Source organism: Panthera uncia, chromosome C2 (assembly GCF_023721935.1).
Source record: "Panthera uncia isolate 11264 chromosome C2, Puncia_PCG_1.0, whole genome shotgun sequence".
Classification (NCBI taxonomy): domain Eukaryota; kingdom Metazoa; phylum Chordata; class Mammalia; order Carnivora; family Felidae; genus Panthera; species Panthera uncia.
Window position 1 is genome coordinate 132987630 of NC_064810.1, and position 20744 is coordinate 133008373.

General features: G+C 37.1%; 2 pseudogenes; one reads left to right on the forward strand and one right to left on the reverse strand.

The window, feature by feature from the left end:
• Positions 1–3937: 3937 nt before the first annotated feature.
• LOC125921650 (nucleoside diphosphate kinase, mitochondrial-like) lies at positions 3938–4458 on the forward strand (annotated as a pseudogene).
• A 12768-nt stretch (positions 4459–17226) lies between these two features.
• Positions 17227–17635, reverse strand: LOC125922146 (transmembrane protein 14C-like; annotated as a pseudogene).
• Between the last annotated feature and the right edge of the window lie 3109 nt (positions 17636–20744).

Sequence of the window (20744 nt, forward strand, 5' to 3'; positions counted from 1 at the left end):
TTTGTGGCTGACTCCTCACAAGGTTGTGAGCTCTGGAAAGGCAGTGACCTTGCACTTTTCATTATGTGCCTCTCACAATTCCCCTTATAGAGCATTGTGTTCAATATTCATTCACTCGTTCTTTGCAAACAAGTTTGTAGAATACTGTTTTGTGCCCCGCACTGTGCTCAATAAATGGTTCAGGGAATTGAAAATGATAAGACTCTCATTTGTGGTAATGAAGCCATTAGGAAAGCTAAGGTGTTTCTCCAAAAATATTGTTTAAAGGAAAAGTAGTTATAAAAAAAAATCTGACTGATCAGCTTTAAATAGTTTATTTAGGACATTTACCTCTAGGTTCCTAAGACAGATGAACTTACAATGTTCCGTTTTTGTGTAACTTTAGTATTTGTATAAGAGTTATAATAAATTTGTATATTGTTTTGAAATCATTGCATTTTTATGAAGGTCAGTAATTTTTATATCATTAAGATCTGTTCTTTTAAGTTTAGTAGAATTTATCAATAAAACAGTCTGGGTCTAACACGTAAAGAGTTTGAAAGCCATCACTTCAATCCTCACAACAAAATTGCTGAACAAACTAAAAATCAACAACTGTTCTTGGATCCTTCAGAAGACTGAGACCACAGGACAAACTGCTGCCCCCGCAACTGAAGGGACAGAGAGAGAGAAAGAGAGAGAGAGAGAATTACAGCTTATTGGGAACAGAAGCCACTGCATCCAGGAACTAGCAGGAACATATAAATGGCAGTTGATCAGTTGCTGGAAGCTAAGCATGGACTAGCTTAAGAAATAAAAACTCCTAAAAGCCAAATATTAAGGGTGTCTCCACACTTTTGTAAGTCTTACCCTTACAAGCCCCACCAGCTTCTTACAGTGAAGATCAGAGACAACTATCTGGTGCTCTAACAAAGGAAGGGGGAAAGCAACCATTCTGCAATATGCCCACATCATTCTGTTCTCTGTTAACAAAGAGCTTCCTTCAAGAAAAGTTATCTTACCAGACCCCAACTGATACGTGGCAAGGGAAGTGCCCAGAACCAATTCCCTCCAGTTTGTCAGATGGGAGGAAGTCATGCACAATTCCAGTGCCATCAAGCCTTCCTGTCTCACCAAAGGAACAGGAAAAGCTGACAAGTACTTGTAAAGATCACAGGCCAGGGGCACAGGTCCACTGAAAGATTGAGATCTAATAGTACGGTCATAGAACACTCCCCCTTCACACCTTACCGTCACGGCAACAGGACTCCTTTATAATAACAGGGAAGTATAGCAGAAAGAACTGCAATGCTCAGATTCTCTTTTTAAATTTTTTATTAAGTTTATTTCTTTATTTTGAAAGAGAGAGAGAACAGGGGAGAGGCAGAGAGAGAGGTACAGAGAGAATCCCAAGTAGGCTCCACACTGTCAGCAGAGAGCCTGATGCAAGGTTCAAACCTATGAACCATGAGATCATGATGTGAGCCAAAATCAAGAGTCAGACACTTAACTGACTGAGCCACACAGGCACCCCTGCAATGCTCGGATTCTATTTAAAAAGGAACCTTTAGAGAAACCCAAAGGCAACACAGGACACCAAAACAAGGACACCAGACAAAATTTTAACCTCTGACACCTGCAGAAAGAGTAAACAATAAAAACAGCCTAGCTTCTAGCCAGATAAATATAATACTTGACACGAAAGGTCTGTTTGCCTCGGCTTTTTAACCAATACATCATGTCCAGCTTTCAATAAAAAGTTACAAGATACAAGTTAATAAAGGAAAACAAAAAACAAAAAACAAAAACACAGTCTCAAGACACAAAACAAGCATCAGAACGAGACTCAGAAAGGACAGATTTTAAAATCATCAGGCCAGGAATTTAATATAACTCTGGTTAATATACTAAGGACTCTAATGGAAGAATTAACAGCATAGGAGAACAGATGGGTAATGTAAGCAGAGAGATGGAAACTAAGAAAGAATCAAAACTAAATGCTAGAAATTAGAAAAAGGTAACAGAAATGAAGAATGCTTTGATGGTTCATCAGTAGACTGAAAACAGCTGAGGAAATAATCAGTGATCAGTGGTGTAAGATTTGAAGTCATGTTAACAGAAACTTCCCAAACTGAAAAGCAGACAGAAAGTAGTCTTTTAAAAAAGGAACAGATATCCAAGAATTTGGGGACAATTACAAAGGTCGTAAGACACCTATAATAGGAACACCAGAAAGAAGAGGAAAAAAAGGAACAGGAAAAATATCTGAAGCAATAGTGACGGAGAATTTTCCAAAATTAGTAACAAGCACCAAACCTCTGATCAGAGATCAGAGAGCACCAAGAAGGATAAATAATAAACACACACACACACACACACACAAACCCTACACCTAGGTATCTTATATTCAAGCTGCAGAACACAAAAACAAAAATAAACAAATAAAAAGTTCTAATAGATAAATAAACAAATATTTAAAAAAAGGGGGTGCCTGGGTGGCTCAGTCATTTAAACATCTAACTCTTGATATTGGCTCAGGTCATGATCTTGCAGTTCATGGGATTGGTCCCCACATCAGGCTCTGTGCTGGTGGCATGGAGCCTGCTTGGGATTCTTTCTCTCCCTCTCTCTCATCCCCTACCCTGCTTGCACTCTCTCTCTCTCTCTCTCTCTCTCTCTCTCTCTCTCTCTCTCTCAAAATAAATAAACATTTAAAAAAGTTTTGAAATCAGAGAGAAAAAAATCTTTACCTATAGAAGAAAAAGTGTAAGAATTATATCAGACTTCTTTTCAGAAACCATGCAAACAGGAGGACAGTAAATGAAATATTTGAAGTATTGGGGGAAAAAAACCTATCAGCCTAGATTTCTATATCCTGTGAAATTGTCCTTCAAAAATTAAGGAAAAATAAAGACATTCTCAAACAAAAATTGAGGGAATTTGTTGCCAGTAGCCTTGCCTTTCAGAAAATGTTTAAAAAAAATTCTTCAGAGAGATGGAAAATGATACAGGTAAGAAAATTCAGTCTACATGAAGAAAGAAAGGACATTAGAATAGGAATCAATTAAAGTAAAAGAAAAGACTTTATTTTGATAATTGATCTAAAAAGTAACTTGCTCAAAATAATAGTACCAATAATGCACTGGATGATTAAAGCCTATGGATAAGTGAAATGAATGACAGCAATGTTCTAAGGAATGAGAGAAAAGATTGGAAATGCCCTGTTAGAGAGTACCTTGCAGTACTTGTGAGGTGATCTAGTGTCATTCAGAAATGGGCTTCGAGTATTAAATGTACATTGCCAGACTCTAGGGCAACCATTAAAAATGTTTAAAAATGTGTGATCGTTATGCTAAGGAAGGGGAGAAAATCAAATCACATAAAAAGCTGAATTAGGAGTGCCTGGCTGGCTCAGTTGGAAAAGCACACAACTTGATCTCTGGATGGTGAGTTCCAGCCTCAAGATAGGTGTAGAGATTCCTTTAAAAAAAAAAAAAAAAGCTGAATTACCATCAGAGAAAGTAGAAAACAATATGAAGATAACAAAGTAACAAAGAAAGAGGGATGAGTAGGATGAATAGGAAATGGTAAAAACAGGGCAGTTAATTTATCCAACTGTATGAATAATCATTTTAAATGTGAATGGTCTAAATTCACCAGTTAAAAGACAGACACTGTTAGCATGGATTAAAAACAAACAAACACCAGGCCCAGCTCAGCAAGAAACCCATTTTAACTATAAAGTAATAGATTAAAAGTAAATGGATGGAGGGGGCCTCAGGCAGCTGGGTCAGGCTGGCTCAACAAGGTGGGGTGTCATGAGTGGCCTCTCTTCTGGTGCACGGTGCTATGGAGCCTTCTCAGCAGCCCGCTGCCCCTGGTAGAGGCTGCTTGTGCACCTCAGCTCAGGAGGGCCCTCCTGGACCTGAAGCAGACTCTGGTGAGGAGTGTTGCAGCAGTGACTCACTGGGGCAGGCTTGTAATCCCGTGCTTGGAGAAGAGGGGCTACAAGCTGGAGGGGGATGGAGATGCCACAGGTGCCAGAAAGCATCCTTGTTGAGCTCTACCGTGACCTACAGAGGAAGACCTTCTACCCAGCCCTCATCAGCTACTGCCCCCCTGGTGGCCATGGTCTGGAAAGGCCCCAAGGAAGTCTACACCAACTTAGCTAAGGCTGTTCCCGACACCTTCACAGATTTCAACATTCACATCAGGGCACAACCTGAGGGGTGGGCACAGGAGGACTGATGGGAGAGTGAGGCTCCCCAAAACAGCCCGGACTGGTCCGTGAAGCTGTGGGAATGTCATTTATGCCAGTACCTCATGGAGGGGACCCCGAAGGAAAGCCAGCTGTGATTCCAGAGAAGTGAGCTGGTGGACTGGGCAAAAGAAGGCTACCACAGTAACATCACCCAGCTTGAGCCCTCAGGGTGCCCTCTGCCATCCCAGCATCCACCTAGGATCGACGATCTCTATTGACAAAAACTTGAGCACACACTCATGCTCTGCCCATCTGTCCAAGACCCCCTTCCTATCTATCTTCTGCCCTACCCTAGCCCAAGGTGGCTTTGAGCCACCAACAGTAACCCAAGAGAGCAAGAAATTGCACCAATCCTTTCTGTACCAAAGTGCCAGACAATCTTTGAGGTGTCTCCAAAAGTGATTGTACGACCATGCTTCTCTCAAAGGGGAGGACGTTATGACTTATGATGCTATGAAAAAAAAAAGTACAAGATGAAAAAAGATACACCATGCTAATATTAATCAAAGAAAGCTGAAGTGCCTATATGAATGGCAGATGAAGCAGACTTCAGAAGCAAGGATAATTTTCAGGGATAAAGAGAGTCATATGTAATGATGAAAGGGTTATTTCTCCAAGACTTAACAAACCTTAACCAAAATACATGAGGCAAAAACTGATAGAATTTTAAGGAGCAATAGACAAATCCATTATTATAGTTGAAGACTTCAGAACTCTTGTATCAGTAATTGACAGATCCAGCAAGCAAAGGAAAACTCAATATTGTTAATGTATCAGTTCTTCCCAATATGATTTAAAGATTCAGTGCAATCTCAAACAAAAGCCCAGTAAATTATTTTGTGAATATTGACAAAATGATGGTACAGTTTATAGTGAAAGGTAAAAGACACAGAATAACCAACACAATATTGAAGAATAGCAAAGTTAGCAGACTGATACTACCTGACTTCAAGACTTAACTATTCAAGCCAGAGTAAATAAGACAGTGTGGTATTGGCAGAATAAAACACAGATTAACAGGACAGAATAGAAAGCCCAGAAATAGATCCACGAAAATATGGCCAATGGTCTCTGACAAGAAAGAAAAGCAATTCAATTGGAAAAGGATAATCTTTTTAACAAAGGGCACTGGAACCAATGGAAGTCTATATGGAAACTCATATGACACAGGGGTGCCTGTGTGGCTCAGTCGGTTAAGTGGCCAACTCTTGATTTTGGCTCAGGTCATTATCCCAGGGTCATGGGATTGGGCCCCACATTGGGCTTCATGCTGAGAGTGGAACCTGCTTAAGATTCTCTCCCTCTCCCTCTGCCTCTCTCCTGCTTGCTCATGCGCTGTAAAATAGAAGAATAGAATAGAATAGAATAGAATAGGACAAAAAGAAAAAAGAAAAAAATGACACAGACCATTTGCCTTTCCAAAAACAACCTAAATGTAAAGTAAAAAATATAAAACTTCTAGGAGATAACCCAGGAAAAAGATACACATTGGGTTTGAAGATGAATTCTTAGATATAACACCAAAAACACAATCTATGAAAAAAAAAGTTGATGTCAACTTTCATTTAAACGAAAATATTCTGCTTTATGAAAGACATTGTTAAGAGAAAAAAAAAAAGATAGGATACATATTGAGAAAAAAGGCTTGTAAAACCTATATCCAATGAAGAACTTGTATCCAAAATCTGCAAACTGCTCTTAAAACTCAGCAATAAGAAAACAAACAACCCAATTAAAACTGTGGGCAAAAGATCTGAATAGACACTTCACCAAGAAAGATATACAGGTATCAAATAAACCTATGAAAAGATGTTCAACATCACATGTCATTCAGGAATTGCAAACTCAAGCAACAATGAGAGGGGTGTCTGGGTGGCTCAGCCAACGAAGCAGACGACCTTTGATTTCGGCTCAGGTCATAATCTCATGGTTAGTGGGATCCAGCCCTGTGTCAGGCTGGCGCTAACAGGCAGAGCCTGCTTGGGATTCTCTCTCTCCTCTCTCTTTGATATCTCTCTCTCTTTCTCAAAATAAATATTAAAAAAAAAAAATAAAACAACAATGAGATACCATCACACAACTATTAGAATAACTAAAATCCAAATACTAACAACAACAAATGCCAGCAAGGGTATGGAGCAACAGAAACTCTCAGGGGGATGCAAAATGCCTCAGCCGCTTTGGAAGAAAGTTCAGCAGTTTCTTACAAAGGTAAACATAGGCTTACCAAAGAATCCGGCTATTGCACTCTCAGGCATTTATCCAAATGAGTCGAAAACATGTTTGCACAAAAATCTGTACATGAATGTTTACAGCAGTTTTATGCATAATTGCTGTAACTGGAAACAACCAAGTCCTTTAATAGATGACTGGATAAACAAACTGCGGTATACCCACGCAAAGGAATAGTATTCAGCATATAAAGAAATATGTTCTCAAGCCACCAAAAGATATGGAGGAAACTTAAATGCATATTGCCAAGTGAAAGTAGACAGTCTGCAAAGGCTCTACACACTGTAGGATTTCAATTATATGACATTCTGGGAAAGGCAAAACTTTGGATATAATGAAAAGATTACTGTTTGCCAGAGGTTGTGGTGGGGAGAGATGAACAGGTAAAGCATAGGAGGTTTGTAGGATAGTGAAAGTACTCTAAATGATATTATAATGACAGATCACTGGTTGCCAGGGTTTCTGGGGGATGAAGGGATACATAAGTGGAACACAGGAGATATTTAGGACACTAGGAGATATTTAGGATATTTAGATATTTAGGATATTTAGTGATTGTATTCTGTGTGATATGGTAATGGTGGATGCATGAGACTACACATTTGTCAAAAACTGTGAAATGCAGTCTTTGTTTTATTTTTGAGAAAGAGAGAGCATGCGCGCATAAGCAGGAAAGAGGGGGGAGAGGGAAAGAGAGAGAGAGAGAATCTTGGGCAGGCCACACACAGCGCAGAGCCCAACATGGGGCTTAATCCCATAGCCCTGGGATCACGACCTGAGCTGAAATCAAGAGTCAGACACTCAGCTGACTGAGCCATCCAGGCATCCTATGAACTGTATTCTTCTTTCTTTGATCAGATTTACCAAAGACTTTGTATTTATTGGTCTTTCCCAAGAATTAGATTTGGTTTTATGACCTGGCTTATGCTTTTGTTTTTTTACATGGTTAATCTTCACTTTTCTCTCTTAATTTCTTCCCTTTATTTTTTTTTTAATGTTTATTTATTTTTGAGACAGAGAGAGACAGAGCATGAACAGGGGAGGAGCAGAGAGAGAGGGAGACACAGAATCCGAAACAGGCTCCAGGCTCTGAGCTGTCAGCACAGAGCCCGACGCGGGGCTCGAACCCACGGACCGTGAGATCATGACCTGAGCCGAAGTCGGACGCTCAACCGACCAAGCCACCCAGGTGCCCCTTCCCTTTATTTTTTTTTAATATTTCATTGTTATTTTTGTCTACCTTCTTAAAATGAATGCATAATTCATTTCTTTACGGCTTCATAAAAATATATTTAATATTAGAAATTTTCATGTGAGTACCACTTTACAGAATATGGCTACACACACGTGTGTGTGCACACACACACATTGCTCTCATTATTTATTTCTAAGTATTTGTAATTTCCTGTTGGATTTCCTCTATAATCATAGTTATTTAGAAGAAGCATAATTGTTTGTTTCCAGAAAACATGGCTTACATGACTTTTGAATTGAGAAACTTGTTGAAATACACTTGAAGGTCTAATAAAGGGTTAATGTTGGGGAATGTTTCATTGAATTTTGAATGGAATATAAATTATTTTTGCATATATAAAACCTATACATCTATTTCAATTACTTCTTGAATTTCTATTAGTTTTAGTTTAATATGTATCAAAGTTATACTTTTGGGTGCCTGGAGGTTTGTGACTCAATATTTTTCTGATGAACTCTACTTTTTACCAATAAGATTTTATCTCACTTAATACTTTTCACCTTAAATTCTATTTTCTCTGGTATTATAATTGGCATGTGCCTACTTTCAGTGGTTGTGAAATATATCTTTTTCTTGTCCCCTTTTAAAATTGTAATGGCAATATTGAGAACAAACACAGTTTCAGAGAGGTAATTACAAAACAACTTTTCTTTCTCTCTATGCCTTTAAATCTATTTTAAGGTGTCCCCTGCTTTTCGACAAAGACCAGACACACCATCTAGTTTTTTTTATTTTTCTTCAGTAGTAAAACCTTTGGTACTTCAAATCTCCAACACAATCTGGGTTTAATAAAATGTTTATCCCTGTGTAGGAGACAACTTTTAACCTCCTTAAGTTACCTCTCATCCAACTCAGTCCTTGGGTTGGTGGGAAGCCTACCATCAGAGGGTGGGCTTTCTTTACTTTTTCTCTTGCTGGCCCTTGTACTCATGGTCCTCCACCTTGCTATTGATGGTCTCTGAATTGAAGTAGGGAGAACCGAGGCAAGGGAGCAGGAAATTTCTGACTTAACTACTACTGTTGTAGCGATCGACCAGTAGAACTCTGTCAACTTAGAAGATGTTTGAATCTGCTTCTTTCTTTTCTAGAGCATGGTTGAGACTCTCCGGTACACTTTCTTTGATGTGGGCAAATCCATCTCTGTTCTACCTGGTTACTTCCCCTTTCTGGCATCTACAGACATTCAGTGATATCTACAGTTGCTCTGTATATGATCCGTCTGTCATCCAGGGTCCTTTTGGATAGAACCTAAGATTATTCCATGCCTGCTCTCTCTTTCACATGGCTCACAGAGCCTCAGGACACACTTCTGCATCCTTTTCTCTGATATAGGCTGTACTGCAAAGCCTGCCCCTTTACTGCATCCTGAAAGCGTTTCACAAACCATGTCTTGTCTTTAGATTTCTTACAATGGAATCAGATACCCTGTGTCCCTTATATTCTTGGAGGTTCACCTAGTAAGCTCTTCAAGTCATCTTTGTTGAACTCTTTTTCTTTTGGGGGGTGGGGTTCTCCAAAACTTCTCTACTTACTTCCTCTCTAAATCCAATCCTTTTTATCTTTCTTTTGGGCAGAGGATGTAAGGGTCATATAACTGGATTTTGCTCACCTCCTTTGAAAATTTCATTCTGACCCAGAATCGCACCTTGGGACGTCTTAGTGATTTATCTAAAACCATTTTAGCATCTTGTTACATGATCTTCCACATCATTTACTTTGAGGTATGTGTATGTCAGAGTTTTTACATGAAAATAGCACTAGTCAACATTTTCCTCTAGTGTTTTCTAACATACATTGTTTTTGATGAGAAGTGTGATGCCAATTAGATTTCCATTTTTTTGTACAAAACCTGTTTTTATCTTTCCAGAAACTTTAAATTTTCTCATCATCCTCAATGGTTTTAAAATTTTATCCATGAAATAAAATTACTGCATATATTTTGCTTAATATGAAGTATATGTCAAAAGGTGAAAAATCATTTCTTTCTTTCTTTGGAATTACTTTCTACCTTTGCTTTCCTTAATAATTTCCTCTCCTCCATTCTTCCTTTTCCTTTTACTAGAATTTCAAATTTTAGATGGAATTGGTGTTGAAATTTATAGATCTCTATTCCATGACAAATACGACTTTTCTGAAATTATACACACACACACACACACACACACACACACACACACACGCACATAATTATATATCATTTTGGGAGAATTACCCTGTTCAAATATTCATAAATATCTCTCCAGCAGCGATATTACAATGGGAGTGGAATGTGCTCCTGGACAGAGAGTGCCTGGAATTGGTGTTCTAATTGTGGAAGATTCTACATCCTTCCTGAAAGTTGCCATATCCTTGGATATTAATCAGCTTCTCCCAATCATTTGCTTTTTTAACTTATCCTACTGAATCAAGTCAGAAGGGGATAGGTAAGCTGCCCATGTGTTCAGAACATATTTCCTCAATTTATCACGCTCACCATTGTTCTTGTGCCCCCTCCTCCTACTGAATTTTCGAGTCTTAACTTTGAACTTATATAAAACAATTGTCCAAGCTTCTGTACACGTCATGACCTTCAGTTACTGCCATGTATCTAACTCTATCTTTTTTCCATTTATTCAGGAATTTCTGAATATTTCTGCTTCACTGATAACTTTAAACATTTTTAGACACAGTAATTATTTATTTCTTATGAAATTATCTTTATTATTTTCAGAAGTGTTGAGCAGGAGGAAAGTTAACTACCTGCTGTTTGCTATCTTAAGCCAGTTTTCCCAGAATACATTCAAGGAGATGGATGGTCTTTTAAGATTGATATTCTAGGCACCAAGTTCAAGACCAACACATTTCATTATTTTTAGTCCTGGAGTCTGACTGTAACACAATAAGGATGATGGCCGAGAACAGAGAAGGCCAGCATTTGAAATTCACTTTGGCTAAGTCTGGGATGTTATGCTTGCTATTATTTCTTTTTGTCCAGAATAACTAAATAATTGCTTTCATAAAGTGGATAGTTTTCCCTTCTAAAAATACATCAATTGAGTATTGCAAAGCCATGATATTTAAGAGATAAATTGTTTAATTGCATATGAGTAGTTGCATCAGCAAGTTGCATCCACAAAAAAAAAAAAAAATCTGACCTTCAGAAGGAATCATAAAAATCAGAATCATTTTGAGAACTCTAAGATGTTATTTTTCTCTACCAAGTGACTACACTTTTCAAAAACAAATTAAGCATTTAATGGTCAAAATAAAAAACAGTGTTCTAAGGCTCACTGGTTTGTTCTTTTGATGATCTGATCTTATATTGTTTAATACAAAAAATTTTCTAGGTACAGTAAAAATACACCAAACTATTATGTGTCACTATCTTAGAGGATAACTTGGTGCTTTGGAGTAAAAAGCAAATATCTAAAAGTTAACATGCCAGGTCTTGCATGAGTTGACTTTTATTGAATCAGTAAAGATGGTGAAATTTCACCTGCCCTTCTTTCCCCATCATCATTAGCCCAGAAGGAACAAGAGATAAAATGAATAAAGTCTAACTCTCTTTTGTCTCAAACAGTGGGATTGATAGTCAGATTTATGACTAGAACTAAAAAGTAGGAGTTTATGCAAAAGACTCTTAATGATAGAATCAACCTTAGATCTTCAGTATCAGAATACTTGTAGGTGGGCAATGGTTCACACATTTCTAGAAAAGAGAAAGGGAATGTAAGAGGGCAAATAATAAATGGATAAAACATATTTGGAGTATGTTTTTAGAGATTGTTTATTTCAGAGGCCATTAGCCAGTGGTCTATGGACTATTAGTGAGAGACTTCTGAAGGTCTGTGACCCACTTGGATTCATATCCAAAATTTTCTGGATGTATGAAAATAGGTAGCTTTCATCAGACTCTCAAAAGCCATGCCAGAGTTCACAACTCTATAGCTTTGTTGACATCAATGATCAGTGACCAAGAATCTATAAGTTTGTAGCAATGTGACCAATGACTGAGCTTCATTGGTCCCCAAGAAGCCCTATGCTTGTTGACCTCAAGACCACGCATTGCCTTGTATTCCACTTCAGCCATTGTTTGACTCTAAACATTTTCTTTCTCAGACATATAGACATAAAACAATATAAATTATACTGTCCTGCCCATCTTTAAATGTAACATTTGATACCAAAACTTTAGATGTAGTAAGAGAATAAATCCCAGAAAGGAGAGGAAATAATCTCTGCGGTAGCATTGTCTGTTTCCTATTTTACCTGGAAGGTTTTTATATTAACATCACTTTTATAATTTTTCTAATGCTAAAAAAAAAATGCTCTTGAAAAGTGCACCATCTGTGCTTTGTCTGATTAGCTGGTCCAAATGGAATGGATGTCAAATTCTGAGTTCCTTTTATTTTTATGAAAATAAAAAGAAGCTTCACTTCTAACTCAGCTTTATGAGCAAATCAATGAGAAGTCATCTACTGCATAATCTTCCCCCTAGAAAGTGATAAATATTTACAGTATATAATGAGATTTCATGTCAAAAATTGATGGTATTTATTGTGTTTTAATAAAAGCAGATTTGGAAACATTAGTTTTATTAAACAAAAAACAGAATATTGTTTTAAAAATTGCCATTTTCATATTTGCTTTTTCTGTGGAGACCTTATATACAAAGGCAGATTTTTAGCTAACTATATTACTATGGAAATCAGTTCCAACTGAATAGAAATAGTACAAAATAATGAAAACACTAATACATCTTTACACATTGTATTATTCATCTATCAATTACTTTCCCTTTTGTGGGGCTCACTCTTCCAGGTTTGGCTGTTTAACAGTCATATTTTTTTTCCAATATTTATTCTCAATTTCTTTCCTCAATCTTGATCCCAAGAATTAACTAAAAAAGAATATTTAAAAGGTCATGTTGTCCTTTCCTGTGCAAATCTGGGAGATAAGGCTGTTACTAACGCATTTTCTAATTTTTTAAGTAAATGTTAAGGGGAACATTTGGTTCTCTTCTGAAAAGCTTTTCACAAACAGGTCAAATATGTTACAGGTGGCAGAACCACAGATGCTCCTTTGCACCTTGTCTGGGTCCCCTAGCTCCTGAGGAAGTGGGTTCAAAAAGATTATCTCTCACCTTGGTTACAGGATCACCTGAAATTTTGAGTTTTAGAAGCTAATCGCTCTCCTCCAGTGAAAAATTTCTTAAGGATTGATCTGGAGAAGGTAAAGTTTCCAACAGCCAATAATGAAAACACATGGCCACAAGTGACTCCCCATCAGGGATTAGAACTCAAATGCTTTTCAGCATCTGGTATAAAATAAGAGAGGGTCAGTGACCACAGCAAACTGGAAAGTACAGGCTTACACAGATACTAAGGTTGTCATTGTAAAACAATAGTGTGCTGGCCAGAAAGAAAAAAAACACATCTCTGTGCTAAATTCGGCCAGTGGGACGCGAGATTTTGATCCCCAAACTACACAATATGACAACGTTTAGGGAACTGATTCTATCCCTTCCTCTCTACGCTCATTCGTTAGTCTCCTGGTTGTAGTCTGATGTATTTCCCCCTCCTCATCAATGTTTTCCTGGCTATTATGTTTATTCCTTCACTGGGGTGTACTTTTCTCTAAATAGATAATACATTCATGTGATTCAGAATGAAAAGAATATGTAAAGTGATGTAGAGTGAAAGCCTTGCTCCCACCCCTGCTTGTGTGTGTCCAGTGCCCTTCCTGATTCCCATTCCCTCACAGACAACTTCTGGTACTGGTTTTTGTGTTTCCACCAATGTCATTATCTCTGTAGGTAAGCTAAATAAGCACACAAATACACATATTTTGTGCCCTCGATTATAGACAAAACATTGCATGTTATACCTACATTTTTCTCTTTCTAAAGCCAATCACTTAAAAATCACTTTTACCTTAAACACAAATATATAAAACATGCAAATATATAAACACACACACACACACACACACACACACACACACACACACACACAGCATCTATCTACCCCGATGACCTTTATATAGATCTATGCATAGTGTGTTTCCTCCTTCCTTTTTACAGCTACGTCATATTCCTTTGAAAGGAGATATATAGAGAGATATAGATATATAGATAATTTATGTAATCAGTCCAATGCTGGTGGATATTCAAGTAATTTCCAAACATTGTATATTAGAAAAATGCATGTATTATGTTTCATGAATAACAATCTGCATTATTTTGCACATGTACAAACATATCTTTCAAATAAATAAGAGAAATGAGATGGCTGGGTCAAAGGCAAATGTATTTACAGTTTTAACAGATATGGCCAATTACCCTTAGGAAACATACTGGTTTGAGTCAATATCCTTTTTCACCCTATCTAGTCCCACCATCTCTGCAAATGAAGGTGCTATCAAACTTTGGAATACTTGCCAATTTAAAGCTTAAAAAAATAACATTCTAGTGTAGTTTTAATGTGCATTTTTTTATAAAAGTGGGCATCTTCTCATGTGTTTTCAAGCCTGTTATATTTGCTTCTTCATGAGGTATCTGTATATATCTTTGGCTCATATTTTAATAAGGTTATTGATGTTGCTCGCAATTTCTAGTACATTATAAATTGGTGATATTAGCCCTTCATCTGTAAGGTCAGTCAGATATTTATGTACATAAGTCACACTTTAGTGTTTATCTTTTATTGTTGTTAATGGTGATTTCATTTCCCAAGCGCAGGGTTTTTTTGTTTTTTGGGTGTTTTTGTTTTTGTTTTTGTTTTGTTAACACAATTGAATTTATCAACCTTTTATTTCATGGCTTCTGGATTTTGAGTCAGAGTAAGGACTTCCTCATGCCAAGGTTATAATGGAATTAACCTATGTTTTCTTCTAGTGTTTTTATTATTTTATATTTTTACATCCTTTTTGAATTTGCTATGGTATATGATATCACATATATGTTCAACTTTAAGGGACATTTCACCCAGTTTTCATAGATTAAAGATCCCATCTCTATTATAGAATGCATTTGTACATGCACTTGGCTCTATTTCTGGAATTCTATCCAACTGGTTTGTTTTTCTATTATTCATAAATGCCAGAGTGTTTTAATGATGTTTTCATATATGAAAGGGCTTAGTCCACCACTTGCGCTTTCCCATATGACTATTCTTCTTGGTTTTTTTGGTTTTTATTTTCTCCAAATGAACTTTATCAGCTTTTCTAGTTTTTTTAATTGATATTTTTATTGGGATCATAAAAAATTAATTCACATGGGAAGACTGGATATATTTATGATATAGAGTACCCTACCAAGAACATAGTCTCTTTTTCCATTTCTTCAGGGGTTTTTTGCATGTATCCTTCAGGAGCTTTTTAATATGTCCTTTATATATATATATGCTACACATTTCCTGTGAGATTTATTTTTAGTTTTTTCACTTTCTATTAATATTTCTTTGGTATGTAAGTTTTTGCTTCTTTTATATAATCTTTTTTAAAATGTTTTTTAATGTTTATTTTAGAGAGACACAGACAGACAGAGCATGAGGAGGGGAGGGGCAAAGAGAGGGAGACACAGAATCTGAAGCAGGCTCCAGGCTCCAGGTTCCAGGCTCCGAGCTGTCAGCACAGAGCCTGACAAGGGGCTCAAACTCGAGACCTGAGTTCATGACCTGAGCTGAAGGCGGCCACTTAACCAACTGAGCCACCCCAGTGCCCCTTCTTTTATATAATATTTATAAACTGCACTAAGAAATCAATTTATTTCCACAGCAAGTAAAATGTGGCTTTGGAGCTGAGATAGATAGAGGCAAAAATAGGTAGATACACAGTTGTAAGATTATCAATAGGAAACTTGTATCTATCCTTACATGTTTATCGTTTTTCAATCCAAAATGAATGTTGACCTTTATCAAATGCCTTTGCAGATGCTTAGTTATGATCATATATTTCCCCTTAAATGTATCAATGTGATGAAGGATATTAATAGATGCCCTAATATAAAACCATCCTTGCATCTCTTCAGTGGAACCCAGTTCTTCTCTGGTATATTGTTTAATTGTTCCATTAGCTAATGTTTTATTGAGAATGTTTACATTGATGTGCATAAGTGATCACGTTCTTTAACGTTCTTTTTTGTACAATATTTGTTAGATTTTGATATCTGTATTCATTACAAAATATTTCAGATTTTTTTTCTAATGCTCTGGAAAAGTTTAAATTATTAACTTATCTTCTCATTAAGGTTTAGTAGACTTCTTCAATGAACCTCTTCGGGTCTGGTGTTTTTGGTAGTGGCTCTCTTCTATGGAACCAGTCCATTTAAATTCTCTATTTCATCCTGAGATGAGTTTTGGAATATTTTGTATTCCCGAAAATAAAACATTGCATACAGGTTTTCAAATTTATTTAGATATTGCAGCAAAATGATTTTACTGAGCTTTAAATTTCCTCTGTTTCTCAGAATATTCTCCCTCTCTTTTAACATTTCTTACTTTTGCTATTGAGGTTTTCTCTCTCTCTCTCTCTCTCTGTCTCTGATGAGATTAACAATCTATCAGTTTTTTTAATAGAAGCTTATAAATAAAAGCTAAAGAAAATTTTTAAAGTAAAAACTTAAAAAAATAAAATTTACCATTGTTCTATTTTTTAATTAGTTAATTCATATTGTCATACTAATGCCACATAGCAAAGAACCACAAAATCTCCATGGCACTGTCACTCTTGAACTTCAATGTTGCCTGGGGCAGTTTCTTTCCAGGTCTTGGTGGTTGAAGACGCTCTGTGTCATGCCCCCGACTGTTTGTGCATCTCTCTTGTAGGTTTCTCTCTTCCTCCTCCAGAACCGACAGGCTACTTAATGCATGTTACTTTGAAGGCAATTGCAGACGCGCAAGATTTTTACGCTGCTGCACGTGAGTGCTGCAAGCCTAGAATGCATCCCATCTACCGGCCCCCCATCTGCCAAAGAAATCCACATGGCAGAGCACAAAGGCAAGAGGGAGCAGACAATACAGAGAGAGTTGAAAGTGGGACCAGTATTCAATCTACCAAACTTCCTCAACTTTTCTTAGGCTAATGAATTTCATTTTCTGGCCTCTAAATTTTGAATTGGGTGTCTATTCACGACTCCATTTTTTTTTACAGTAAACTTTATTTCCATTGACTTGTCACTTGACATAATTTCCAAGTATGTCTGTGCCCTAAGATGAGCCAAAGAACAGAAATCCTAAATCTCAAAAAAAATTTTTTCATACTGTTCTGAGTAGGGCATTTTATCCCTTGGAATGTTACCTATAGATACAGAAAGAAGAGATAACATCAACACACAAGAATCCAACTGTGTGAAACTATAACAATATGCTTTTGGATTATATACCACCCACCTCTTTAAGGCTGTAATGATAACAGCTGCTTTTTTTCTCCTGTAAAGTTCAAAGTTCAGTGTCATTTGTTTTGTTTGTTTGTTTTTTAAGTAAAATATCAGAATATGTGAGAATGCTGCACTTACTTCTCTTAATACACTAAAAAGAGTGGAAGTTTTTAAATTCTTCATGACTCCAAGCTGGGACACGACTACTACTGACAGGATCTATTCAACACACTAATTCCAAGGTGAGGGACCATCAGCAAACTGGCACCCGCGACTAAGCCCGCAGGCATACATTTTCCAGAGTGGTGGAATCTCATTCCCATAATGCCAGCTAAGGTGCCAGGTGTAGCTAGGAAAACCCAAATATTCCTCAGATCCCAAGACAGCTGATAAGCACCCAGATCTGCCAAACCACCAAAAAGAAGCCCGGCAGTCACTGAGGGGACGCTACCTGCTTTTGCCTAGCCAATGATCCCACCAGAAGCAACCGGTGATGCGGAGCCAAAGCCAATCCAGTGCAAAAAGGCACTGGTGGGATGGAGTCCTTCTGCATTGTTCTCTGTCACTCTGACCAGGCAGAATACACCAGGTATGCGTCCAACAGCTTCCCAGAAGCTCTGCACTGGTCCACAGGGGTGCAGAAGCCCCGTGACTCCATTTTTTACGGAGGTAAGTGTTTCAGGATGATGAATTTGCCTAAAAACCCCATTTGAACTGCATCCCATAGATTCTGAAGTGTTTTTATTACATTTTTTTCTATATGACGCAATTTCATTTTTTATTTCCTCTTCAATCCAGACTTTAAGAAAATGTTATTACAAATTCCAGGCAAGAGGGTCTTTCTGTTGTCCAGTTTCATTGTATGGTGATTGCAGATGGTTGGACATAAGATTCCTATTTATTTTTAATTTAGAATAGTTTAAAGATTTTCTGGTGGCCCAATATATGGCCAATTTTCCCAAATATTCCAAGGCGTATTCAAAAGTAATAAAGTACAGAATTACCTTATCAATTAGCTCTACCTTATTATTTATGTTATTTCAATATTCAATATACTTAATTATTTTCATCCACCTGATCTGACATGGACCAAGAGAGGTGAATTCATGTCTCCCACTAGTGTTTTTATGTCTATTTCTGCTTTTATCACCTGTAATTTATGCTTTATGAATGTTTGGTGCACAGATATTCATAACTGTAATATGCCCATTGTGAGTTACATACTTCTGCACTATTAGGCTTTCTTTCTTAATACTGTTTGTCTGAAGTCCCTGGTTTATTTTTATTTTCTGGTCTGCCCTTAATTCTTTTCTTTTCAGACTTACTGAAGTACCTTGTTTTAGATGAGTCTGTGCCATAGAGCACAGAATTACATTGTATAATCCATCCAGGAGCTTCATTACTTTTAAAAACTAAGGTAAGCCTAATTAAAAAAAAAAAAAAAAACTAAGTCAAGCCTTTTAAAAATAAAATAAAATAAAATTTTTAAAAAGCTAAGCCTTTTAACAGGTGACTTATTGATATAAAAGTTATCTTTCACCTTTGTTCCATCATATTATGGATTGCATTGTATCATTTTAAAGATATTCTTTCATTATAAACTCTATTTCCTTTGCTTTTTGTGTATTGTTTGTCTACTATTCAAGTTCTGTGTTTTTGCCTTTAGTTGTTACCTTTATAATAATTTTATATTAGACCTTCAATCATACACTTCTTTCAACTAAATCTCCAACTTCCCTACTATAAATAGTGATTAAAAATTAGGATGTTTCTTCTTCCTTTTCCCTCTCTACCCTTGTCTCTCTCACCTGACTTTAGTTACTAATAGATTTATTTTTAATAAATTAAATGAGACCATCAACATATCCAGTTTCTGATCTCCTTTTTCCCTCACCTATCCAATTTTTGTTAGTTATATCATTTCTACATAATGAAGACATATAACATTTATATTTCATTCTGACATCTCAATCTCCATATTTTTTTCTACAGGTAAATATATTCAATATTTACTCCCAGTACTTTTGACACTGCTTACCTAGTTACTTCTTAGTTGGCCTAAATTCATTGTCTAATAATTTCTTCCAGAAGGACTCAATGGCATAATATCCTCTGAGCTTTTGCATGGTCAGAACTGTTCACAGAAGAGACTTTATATATCAAATAAAATGTGGTTGGTTAAACAATCTTTGGCTTAAGTATCTTATTGTTTCTTGTATTGAATGTTAATAAGAAGAAATACAGGGCTAGTATTTTGTTCTAGGAATTTTTGTTTTGTTCCTGGATGCTGCTGCAGTGGTGGCTCCTTCTTCGTTTTTAGAGTCCAAGTATAAGTCCTAGAGTTGACCATACTGGATCCACTTTCCTGGTTTGCCGGTATCCGTTTTTAAAATGTTAAACTTGGGGTTCCTGGGTCGCTTAGTCAGTTAAGTGTCCAACTTCGGCTCAGGTCATGATCTCATGGTTTGTGGGTTCGGGCCCAGCGTTGGCTCTGCGCTGGCAGTGTGGAGCCTTCTTGGGATTCTCTCTCTTTCCCTCTCTCCCTGTCCTTCCCCTATTTGAGCGCTCTCTCTCTGTCTCCCTCTTCCTCTCTCAAAATAAATAAATAAACTTTTTAAAAAATGTGAAACTTTGCTCAAGCCCTATGATCTTAGAAAACAGCAAGTTTACAAAAATCCTCCCCCGCAACTCTTGGGTTCTAGGAAATTGCTTATGGGAAAGAACGGCCATTCCATGCATGACTTAGATATGACTCACAGATTCCTCCTTATCTACCTGTGACTGGGCAACACAGACCTCCAAAATTCCCATTCTTTGCTTCATAAATGATTAGCTGTACTGTTTTGTCCTCACTGATCAGTGATGAATAAAATACCTGCTAACTAAACTCTGGTTAATTCTCTCTCCTTCCCCCAGGTATCTGAACTTTGACCCACCTTCTGCCTAAGTCAGCACACAACCCCTCTTTAATGGCCTGCATGACAATAGAGTGAGTTCAGAGTAAAATATCCTGATTTATTGTCTGATCATAGACATTTCTGCTCCTTCACAGAGAAACTTAAGTCTTGCTTTCATCCTAGATGCTACTTATGAAAATTTGCATGGTTGTCATTTACATTCAAATCCTCAAACTCTCTGGAATTCGATTATGTCCCCTGAGATTAAAGACAGAAGCAGATGAAGGCTGGTGGAAGCATAGTGAAGAACTGAGGGCCCCTTTGCTGGGGTCCATCTTTATCCAGTTTCCTTGTGTACTCTCTACTCGTTCTTTGCCATTCTCCCATTTCCTGAAAACTTTATCTCCCCTCAGTGGTAAGAAAACTGAATCTGACTGATTCCTGAATTTTTTATCTCAAACCTAAAACAAGATTTTTGAAAAGCAAAACTTTTTTCTTTCTCCAGCTTTACTGCATCACCCTCCTTTCCACTAATCAATACCAATGAGGAGGCACACCACGCTTGTGTGTGAGGTAACGACGTAGGAAGTAGGAATGATGGGGAAAAGGACAGAATAGTATCCTCTGTGGCTGTGAGTAGGGAACTGTTTTTATTCATATAATAGAAGTGTCTTGAGTCATCTGCAGTCACATCAAACAAATCTCAAGTGAGTCTAGGGAGTGGTGTCTCCCGGCGACATCCTAGAACATCTCAAGGCCAAGTTT